Raw genomic sequence first — 10,606 nt, 5'->3', positions numbered from 1 at the left:
ATATTTCACAATTCAGATAGAGCATGCCATTTTAATCAACTTTCTAATTTACTCCTATTGTAAAATGTTTCTTCGTTCTCTTGCTATCTTTATTTGAAAAAGCAGGAATATAAATATAGGAGCCATACCATTTTTTATTCAGAACCTGGGTAGCGCTTGCTGATTGGTGTCTACATTTAGGTTTATATTAAAAAAAAAAATCTTGGATAACAATACAGTCAAGATCTAAGGGCGTTTTTTAGATCTGCCCTGTCTGAGAGCATTTTAAACATGCTCAGTCTGCCTCTTTAAGACATTTCTGATGTCACCTCATTCATTCCTCATTCGGTCGTTTAGGCTTAAAAAATAGTACAGGGTTCCTATCATCCCATAGGCTTGCTGCATGGGGGATGGGGTTACAGACGAGGGCATACAATAGATCTGACAGTGATATTGTGGAGGTGGAGAGAGCGCTGAGATAGTGAGAAGTGCTACCAGCTCAGTCCTGCATAGAGGAGGAGCAGAGCACTTAACCTGGCTGCCGTGGCCATTCTTACCCAGACGGCAGGCCAGGACACTTATGTTCAGCGCAACTCTCAGCCAGCCCTGCACAGAGGAGGAGCCGAGCGCTTCATCTGGCTGCCGCAGCCATTCTTGCCCAGACAGACCAGGACAGTTATGTAATAGTGACTGTTATAACGGTAAGTCAGAGGATTATACGGTTCTGTGTAGTATCCTACAGCACTGTTCTGTGTGCTGTTTATATCATGCACATATCAGTTTCTGCATTAGAATAGCGTCATCTTGAGATACACACTTTAGAGGCAGCTGCAATAAACTACATTTGCACAGGTTTTTAATAAATAGAGCAGCAATATGCAATGTATGTGATCAAACTGAACTAAGGACGCTGCATAAGTTGGATCCTGTAAGTCACTTCTTGTTTGAGAGCAATAAATTATACAACTGCCTAACAAGGAACGAGAGAGTAGTGCCTTCTACTTCTCAGAGTCATTATCTTGCAGGAATGTCGCCTTGCTGCTTTATCTGCAGCCTCTCCAGAAAATCCAAAATACACAAGACCTGATCATACAGTAGCTGAGCTATGCAGGCTGTGAACGGGGGAAAAGTGCTTCTTACACTCGTAACACTGAAAGTGGTATGGACTGTTTCATTTAACTCTTAAGCTGCTGTACATGTAGTATAAATTATAAACAAATTAGGCAAAATTTACCCCTCCCTCTGCGGTTTCACACACAGAAACAGATAATTGCAAAAAGTCTCATTGGAGATAAAATTATTAAAATTGTGCACCTATATTTCCACTCATTGGCTACTAAACTTAACTGGGGTTTTCTCTTGTAAGATGTATCGAGTCCACGGATTCATCCTTACTTGTGGGATATTCTCCTTCCCTACAGGAAGTGGCAGAGAGAGCACCCACAGCAGAGCTGTCTATATAGCTCCCCCTTAGCTCCACCCCCCAGTCATTCTCTCTGCCTGCTTAACTGCTAGGAAGGGCAAAGAGCTATGTGGTGACTAAAATGTTAGTTTTTTACTTCTCAAGCAAAAGTTTATTATTTTAAATGGTACCGGTGTGTACTATTTACTCTCTGGCAGAAAAGGGATGAAGATTTCTGCAAGAAGGATGATGATCTTAGCACTTTGTAACTAAGATCCACTGCTGTTCTCACAAGGCCTGAAGAGTATTGGAAAACTTCAGTTGGGAGAACAGTTTGCAGGCTAAGCTGCATATGAGGTATGTTCAGTCTATATTTTTCTAGACAGACTGTGTTAAATCTAGAAAAGGCTGGCAATATCCCCATGAGGGAAGGGTAAGCTGTATTCAGATACTTTAATAGGAATTTCAGCTTGCTTGAAGGGCTCATTAGTTACTGGTGACACTGTTAGGAAAAAACGTTTTGCTTTTTGATGCATTTATAAAGTTTTTTGAAGGGACTAAAGGGGTCATTGTGGCTTGGTTTTGAGTTTTGTAACTCACATGGTTAATTAAGAGACACTCTGGTGTTTCTCTGATAGGCCTCAAAATATCGAGAGGTGGGAGGGGCCTATTTTCGCGCCTCAGTTGCGCAGTTTCCTTTCCTCTGAGACATATCACTGCTTCTCCTGTCGTTTCTGCTGTGTTTGAGGGTTGTTAAAGAAGTTTTTTCCCCCACAAATCGTTCTGAAGGGCAAGTAGGAGCCACAGCAGAGCTGTGGCATGGTGCTGAAAGTCTTTTTTACTGGGTTTAACGTTTTTTCAATCCGTTTTTGCCATTAAAGGGTTAATTGTTTATTTGCATAGCTGTGCAAAGTTACTAAGCCTTTATAATGCTACTGTAAACATTTCGTTAAGTTTACTGCTTTTTTACACTGTTTTGCAGAACTGGTGCAGCTTTAGTAGCGTTTTATTTCTAAGTGTTTTTTACTTTGATTACAGTGTTTTCCAAGCTTGCTTGTTACATTACTAGCCTGTTTAACATGTCTGACACCAAGGAAAATCCTTGTTTAATGTTTTGGAAGCCATTGTGGAGCCCCCTCTTAGAATGTGTCCCAATGGTACTAATATGTCTATAAACTATAAAAAAAACATATATTAGCACTTAAAAATAGAGCAATAGATGATTCTCAGTCAGAAGTAAATGAGAGTTCGCCATCTAGCTCTCCCCAAGTGTCACAACCAGTAACGCCCGCACAAGTGATGCCAAGTACCTCTAGTGCGTCAAATTCTTTTACTTTACAAGACATGGCCACAGTTATGAATACAACCCTCACAGAGGTTTTATCTAAACTGCCTGGTTTACAAGGAAAGCGGGACAGCTCTGGGTTTAGAAAGAATGCTGAGCCGTCTGACGCTTTAGTAGCCGTATCTGATATGCCCTCACAATTCTCTGAAGTAGGAGTGAGGGATTTGTTATCTAAGGGAGAAATTTCTTCAGGAAAGACGCTTCCTCAGACAGACTCTGATATGACGGCCTTTAAATTTAAGCTTGAACACCTCCGCTTATTGCTCAGGGAGGTATTAGCGACTCTAGATGATTGTGACCCTTTAGTGGTTCCAGAGAAATTGTGTAAAATGGATAAATACTTAGAGGTTCCTGTTTACACTGATGTTTTTCCAGTTCCTAAGAGGATTGTGAATATTATTACTAAGGAGTGGGATAGGCCAGGTATTCCGTTCTCTCCCCCTCCTGTTTTTAAGAAAATGTTTCCCATATCTGACACCATGCGGGACTCGTGGCAGACAGTCCCTAAGGTGGAGGGAGCTATTTCTACTTTGTCTAAGCATACAACTATACCTATCGAAGACAGTTGTGCTTTCAAAGATCCTATGGATAAAAAATTAGAGGGTCTCCTGAAGAAAATTTTTGTTCATCAGGGTTTTTCTCTTCAACCTATTGCGTGCATTGTTCCTGTAACTACTGCAGCTGCTTTCTGGTTTGAGGCTCTAGAAGAGGCTCTTCAGATGGAGACTCCATTAGAGGAGATTATGGACAGAATCAAGGCCCTTAAGTTGGCTAATTCTTTTATTACAGATGCCGCTTTTCAACTGGCTAAATTAGCGGCAAAGAATTCAGGTTTTGCCATTTTAGCACGCAGGGCGTTATGGCTTGAGTCCTGGTCTGCTGATGTGTCATCCAAATCTAAACCTTTGAACATCCCTTTCAAAGGAAAGACCCTATTTGGGCCTGAACTGAAAGAGATTATCTCAGACATCACTGGAGGGAAAGGTCATGCCCTTCCTCAGGATAGATCTAATAAGATGAAGATCAAACAAAATAATTTTAGTTCCTTTCGGAACTTCAAGAGTGGTTCCATTTCGGCTTTCTCTGCTGCAAAGCAAGAGGGGAATTTTGCCCAATCCAAGTCAGTCTGGAGACCTAACCAGGCTTGGAACAAGGGTAAACAGGCCAAGAGGCCTGCAGCTGCCTCTAAGACAGCATGAAGGGGTTGCCCCCGATCCGGGACCGGATCTAGTAGGGGGCAGACTCTCTCTCTTTGCTCAGGCTTGGGCAAGAGATGTTCACGATCCCTGGGCTTTAGAAATTGTGTACCAGGGATATCTTCTGGAATTCAAAGACTCCCTTCCACGGGGGAGATTTCATATTTCTCGATTGTCTGTAAACCAGACAAAGAGAGAGGCGTTCTTACGCTGTGTGGAAGATCTGCTCACCATGGGGGTGATCCGCCCAGTCCCAAAAGAGGAACAGGGACTAGGGTTCTACTCAAACCTGTTTGTGGTTCCCAAAAAAGAGGGAACTTTCAGACCAATCTTGGATCTCAAAATTCTAAACAAGTTCCTCAGGGTTCCATCATTCAAGATGGAGACCATTCGGACTATTCTGCCTCTGATCCAGGAAGGTCAATATATGACTACCGTGGACTTAAAGGATACGTATCTACACATCCCTATTCACAGAAATCATCATCAATTTCTCAGATTTGCCTTTCTAAACAGGCATTACCAGTTTGTGGCTCTTCCCTTCGGGTTAGCCACGGCTCCAAGAATTTTCACAAAGGTGCTAGGGTCCCTTCTGGCAGTTCTACGACCTCGGGGCATAGCAGTGGCGCCTTATCTAGACGACATCTTAATTCAGGCGTCGACTTTTCAGCTAGCCAAGTCTCACACGGACATTGTGTTGGCTTTTCTGAGATCTCACGGGTGGAAGGTGAACATAAAAAAGAGTTCTCTCTTCCCTCTCACAAGAGTTTCCTTTCTGGGGACTCTGATATATTCGGTAGAAATGAAAATATTTCTGACGGAAGTCAGAAAATCAAAACTCTTAACCACTTGCCGAACTCTTCATTCCATTCCTCGGCCATCTGTGGCTCAGTGTATGGAGGTAATCGGACTCATGGTAGCGGCAATGAACATAGTTCCTTTCTTTCATGTAATTAGCAAGAGTCCATGAGCTAGTGACGTATGGGATATACATTCCTACCAGGAGGGGGCAAAGTTTCCCAAACCTCAAAATGCCTATAAATACACCCCTCACCACACCCACAATTCAGTTTTACAAACTTTGCCTCCGATGGAGGTGGTGAAGTAAGTTTGTGCTAGATTCTACGTTGATATACGCTCCGCAGCAAGTTGGAGCCCGGTTTTCCTCTCAGCGTGCAGTGAATGTCAGAGGGATGTGAGGAGAGTATTGCCTATTTGAATGCAGTGATCTCCTTCTAAGGGGTCTATTTCATAGGTTCTCTGTTATCGGTCGTAGAGATTCATCTCTTACCTCCCTTTTCAGATCGACGATATACTCTTATATATACCATTACCTCTGCTGATTCTCGTTTCAGTACTGGTTTGGCTATCTGCTATATGTAGATGAGTGTCCTGGGGTAAGTAAGTCTTATTTTCTGTGACACTCCTAGCTATGGTTGGGCACTTTGTTTATAAAGTTCTAAATATATGTATTCAAACATTTATTTGCCTTGACTCAGAATGTTCAACTTTCCTTATTTTCAGACAGTCAGTTTCATATTTGGGATAATGCATTTTAATTTAACATTTTTCTTACCTTAAAATTTGACTTTTTCCCTGTGGGCTGTTAGGCTCGCGGGGGCTGAAAATGCTTCATTTTATTGCGTCATTCTTGGCGCGGACTTTTTTGGCGCAAAAATTCTATTTCCGTTTCCGGCGTCATACGTGTCGCCGGAAGTTGCGTCATTTTTTGACGTTATTTTGCGCCAAAAATGTCGGCGTTCCGGATGTGGCGTCATTTTTGGCGCCAAAAAGCATTTAGGCGCCAAATAATGTGGGCGTCTTATTTGGCGCGAAAAAATATGGGCGTCACTTTTGTCTCCACATTATTTAAGTCTCATTTTTTATTGCTTCTGGTTGCTAGAAGCTTGTTCTTTGGCATTTTTTCCCATTCCTGAAACTGTCATTTAAGGAATTTGATCAATTTTGCTTTATATATATGTTGTTTTTTCTCTTACATATTGCAAGATGTCTCACGTTGCATCTGAGTCAGAAGATACTACAGGAAAATCGCTGTCAAGTGCTGAATCTACCAAAGCTAAGTGTATCTGCTGTAAACTTTTGGTAGCTATTCCTCCAGCTGTTGTTTGTATTGATTGTCATGACAAACTTGTTAAAGCAGATAATATTTCCTTTAGTAAAGTACCATTGCCTGTTGCAGTTCCTTCAACATCTAAGGTGCAGAATGTTCCTGATAATATAAGAGATTTTGTTTCTGAATCCATAAAGAAGGCTATGTCTGTTATTTCTCCTTCTAGTAAACGTAAAAAATCTTTTAAAACTTCTCTCCCTACAGATGAATTTTTAAATGAACATCATCATTCTGATTCTGATGATTCCTCTGGTTCAGAGGATTCTGTCTCAGAGGTTGATGCTGATAAATCTTCATATTTATTTAAAATGGAATTTATTCGTTCTTTACTTAAAGAAGTACTAATTGCTTTAGAAATAGAGGATTCTGGTCCTCTTGATACTAATTCTAAACGTTTAGATAAGGTATTTAAAGCTCCTGTGGTTATTCCAGAAGTTTTTCCTGTTCCTAGTGCTATTTCTGCAGTAATTTCCAAAGAATGGGATAATTTGGGTAATTCATTTACTCCTTCTAAACGTTTTAAGCAATTATATCCTGTGCCGTCTGACAGATTAAAATTTTGGGACAAGATCCCTAAAGTTGATGGGGCTATTTCTACCCTTGCTAAACGTACTACTATTCCTACGTCAGATGGTACTTCGTTTAAGGATCCTCTAGATAGGAAAATTGAGTCCTTTCTAAGAAAAGCTTATCTGTGTTCAGGTAATCTTCTTAGACCTGCTATATCTTTGGCTGATGTTGCTGCAGCTTCAACTTTTGGTTGGAAACTTTAGCGCAACAAGTAACACATCGTGATTCTCATGATATTATTATTCTTCTTCAGCATGCTAATAATTTTATCTGTGATGCCATTTTTGATATTATCAGAGTTGATGTCAGGTTTATGTCTCTAGCTATTTTAGCTAGAAGAGCTTTATGGCTTAAAACTTGGAATGCTGATATGGCTTCTAAATCAACTTTACTTTCCATTTCTTTCCAGGGTAACAAATTATTTGGTTCTCAGTTGGATTCCATTATTTCAACTGTTACTAGTGGGAAAGGAACTTTTTTACCACAGGATAAAAAATCTAAGGGTAAAAACAGGGCTAATAATCGTTTTCGTTCCTTTCGTTTCAACAAAGAACAAAAGCCTGATCCTTCATCCTCAGGAGCAGTTTCAGTTTGGAGACCATCTCCAGTCTGGAATAAATCCAAGCCAGCTAGAAAGGCAAAGCCTGCTTCTAAGTCCACATGAAGGTGCGGCCCTCATTCCAGCTCAGCTGGTAGGGGGCAGGTTACGTTTTTTCAAGGAAATTTGGATCAATTCTGTTCACAATCTTTGGATTCAGAGCATTGTTTCAGAAGGGTACAGAATTGGTTTCAAGTTGAGACCTCCTGCAAAGAGATTTTTTCTTTCCCGTGTCCCAGTAAATCCAGTAAAAGTTCAAGCATTTCTGAAATGTGTTTCAGATCTAGAGTTGACTGGAGTAATTATGCCAGTTCCAGTTCCGGAACAGGGGATGGGGTTTTATTCAAATCTCTTCATTGTACCAAAGAAGGAGAATTCTTTCAGACCAGTTCTGGATCTAAAAATATTGAATCGTTATGTAAGGATACCAACGTTCAAGATGGTAACTGTAAGGACTATCTTACCTTTTGTTCAGCAAGGGAATTATATGTCCACAATAGATTTACAGGATGCATATCTGCATATTTCGATTCATCCAGATCATTATCAGTTCCTGAGATTCTCGTTTCTGGACAAGCATTACCAGTTTGTGGCTCCAAAGAATTTTTACAAAGGTTCTCGGTGCCCTGCTGTCTGTAATCAGAGAACAGGGTATTGTGGTATTTCCTTATTTGGACGATATCTTGGTACTTGCTCAGTCTTTACATTTAGCAGAATCTCATACGAATCGACTTGTGTTGTTTCTTCAAGATCATGGTTGGAGGATCAATTTACCAAAAAGTTCTTTGATTCCTCAGACAAGGGTAACCTTTCTGGGTTTCCAGATGGATTCAGTGTCCATGACTCTGTCTTTAACAGACAAGAGACGTCTAAAGTTGATTACAGCTTGTCGAAACCTTCAGTCACAATCATTCCCTTCGGTAGCCTTATGCATGGAAATTCTAGGTCTTATGACTGCTGCATCGGACGCGATCCCCTTTGCTCGTTTTCACATGCGACCTCTTCAGCTCTGTATGCTGAAGCAATGGTGCAAGGATTACACGAAGATATCTCAATTAATATCTTTAAAACCGATTGTTCGACACTCTCTAACATGGTGGACAGATCACCATCGTTTAATTCAGGGGGCTTCTTTTGTGCTTCCGACCTGGACTGTAATTTCAACAGATGCAAGTCTCACAGGTTGGGGAGCTGTGTGGGGATCTCTGACGGCACAAGGAGTTTGGGAATCTCAGGAGGTGAGATTACCGATCAATATTTTGGAACTCCGTGCAATTTTCAGAGCTCTTCAGTTTTGGCCTCTTCTGAAGAGAGAATCGTTCATTTGTTTTCAGACAGACAATGTCACAACTGTGGCATACATCAATCATCAAGGAGGGACTCACAGTCCTCTGGCTATGAAAGAAGTATCTCGAATTTTGGTTTGGGCGGAATCCAGCTCCTGTCTAATCTCTGCGGTTCATATCCCAGGTGTAGACAATTGGGAAGCGGATTATCTCAGTCGCCAAACGTTGCATCCGGGCGAATGGTCTCTTCACCCAGAGGTATTTCTTCAGATTGTTCAAATGTGGGAACTTCCAGAAATAGATCTGATGGCGTCCCATCTAAACAAGAAACTTCCCAGGTATCTGTCCAGATCCCGGGATCCTCAGGCGGAGGCAGTGGATGCATTATCACTTCCTTGGAAGTATCATCCTGCCTATATCTTTCCGCCTCTAGTTCTTCTTCCAAGAGTAATCTCCAAGATTCTGAAGGAATGCTCGTTTGTTCTGCTGGTAGCTCCGGCATGGCCTCACAGGTTTTGGTATGCGGATCTTGTCCGGATGGCCTCTTGCCAACCGTGGACTCTTCCGTTAAGACCAGACCTTCTGTCACAAGGTCCTTTTTTCCATCAGGATCTGAAATCCTTAAATTTAAAGGTATGGAGATTGAACGCTTGATTCTTGGTCAAAGAGGTTTCTCTGACTCTGTGATTAATACTATGTTACAGGCTCGTAAATCTGTATCTCGAGAGATATATTATAGAGTCTGGAAGACTTATATTTCTTGGTGTCTTTCTCATCATTTTTCCTGGCATTCTTTTAGAATACCGAGAATTTTACAGTTCCTTCAGGATGGTTTAGATAAGGGTTTGTCCGCAAGTTCTTTGAAAGGACAAATCTCTGCTCTTTCTGTTCTTTTTCACAGAAAGATTGCTATTCTTCCTGATATTCATTGTTTTGTACAAGCTTTGGTTCGTATAAAACCTGTCATTAAGTCAATTTCTCCTCCTTGGAGTTTGAATTTGGTTCTGGGAGCTCTTCAAGCTCCTCCGTTTGAACCTATGCATTCATTGGACATTAAATTACTTTCTTGGAAAGTTTTGTTCCTTTTGGCCATCTCTTCTGCCAGAAGAGTTTCTGAATTATCTGCTCTTTCTTGTGAGTCTCCTTTTCTGATTTTTCATCAGGATAAGGCAGTGTTGCGAACTTCTTTTGAATTTTTACCTAAAGTTGTGAATTCCAACAACATTAGTAGAGAAATTGTGGTTCCTTCATTATGTCCTAATCCTAAGAATTCTAAGGAGAAATCGTTGCATTCTTTGGATGTTGTTAGAGCTTTGAAATATTATGTTGAAGCTACGAAATCTTTTCGTAAGACTTCTAGTCTATTTGTTATCTTTTCCGGTTCTAGAAAAGGCCAGAAAGCTTCTGCCATTTCTTTGGCATCTTGGTTGAAATCTTTAATTCATCTTGCCTATGTTGAGTCGGGTAAAACTCCGCCTCAGAGAATTACAGCTCATTCTACTAGGTCAGTTTCTACTTCCTGGGCGTTTAGGAATGAAGCTTCGGTTGACCAGATCTGCAAAGCAGCAACTTGGTCCTCTTTGCATACTTTTACTAAATTCTACCATTTTGATGTATTTTCTTCTTCTGAAGCAGTTTTTGGTAGAAAAGTACTTCAGGCAGCGGTTTCAGTTTGAATCTTCTGCTTATGTTTTTTGTTAAACTTTATTTTGGGTGTGGATTATTTTCAGCAGGAATTGGCTGTCTTTATTTTATCCCTCCCTCTCTAGTGACTCTTGTGTGGAAAGATCCACATCTTGGGTAGTCATTATCCCATACGTCACTAGCTCATGGACTCTTGCTAATTACATGAAAGAAAACATAATTTATGTAAGAACTTACCTGATAAATTAATTTCTTTCATATTAGCAAGAGTCCATGAGGCCCGCCCTTTTTTTGTGGTGGTTATGATTTTGTATAAAGCACAATTATTCCAATTCCTTATTTTATATGCTTTCGCACTTTTTTATCACCCCACTTCTTGGCTATTCGTTAAACTGAATTGTGGGTGTGGTGAGGGGTGTATTTATAGGCATTTTGATGTTTGGGAAACTTTGCCC

Source organism: Bombina bombina, chromosome 2 (genome assembly GCF_027579735.1).
Source record: "Bombina bombina isolate aBomBom1 chromosome 2, aBomBom1.pri, whole genome shotgun sequence".
NCBI classification, from domain to species: Eukaryota; Metazoa; Chordata; class Amphibia; order Anura; family Bombinatoridae; genus Bombina; species Bombina bombina.
This window is presented reverse-complemented; position numbering follows the sequence as displayed.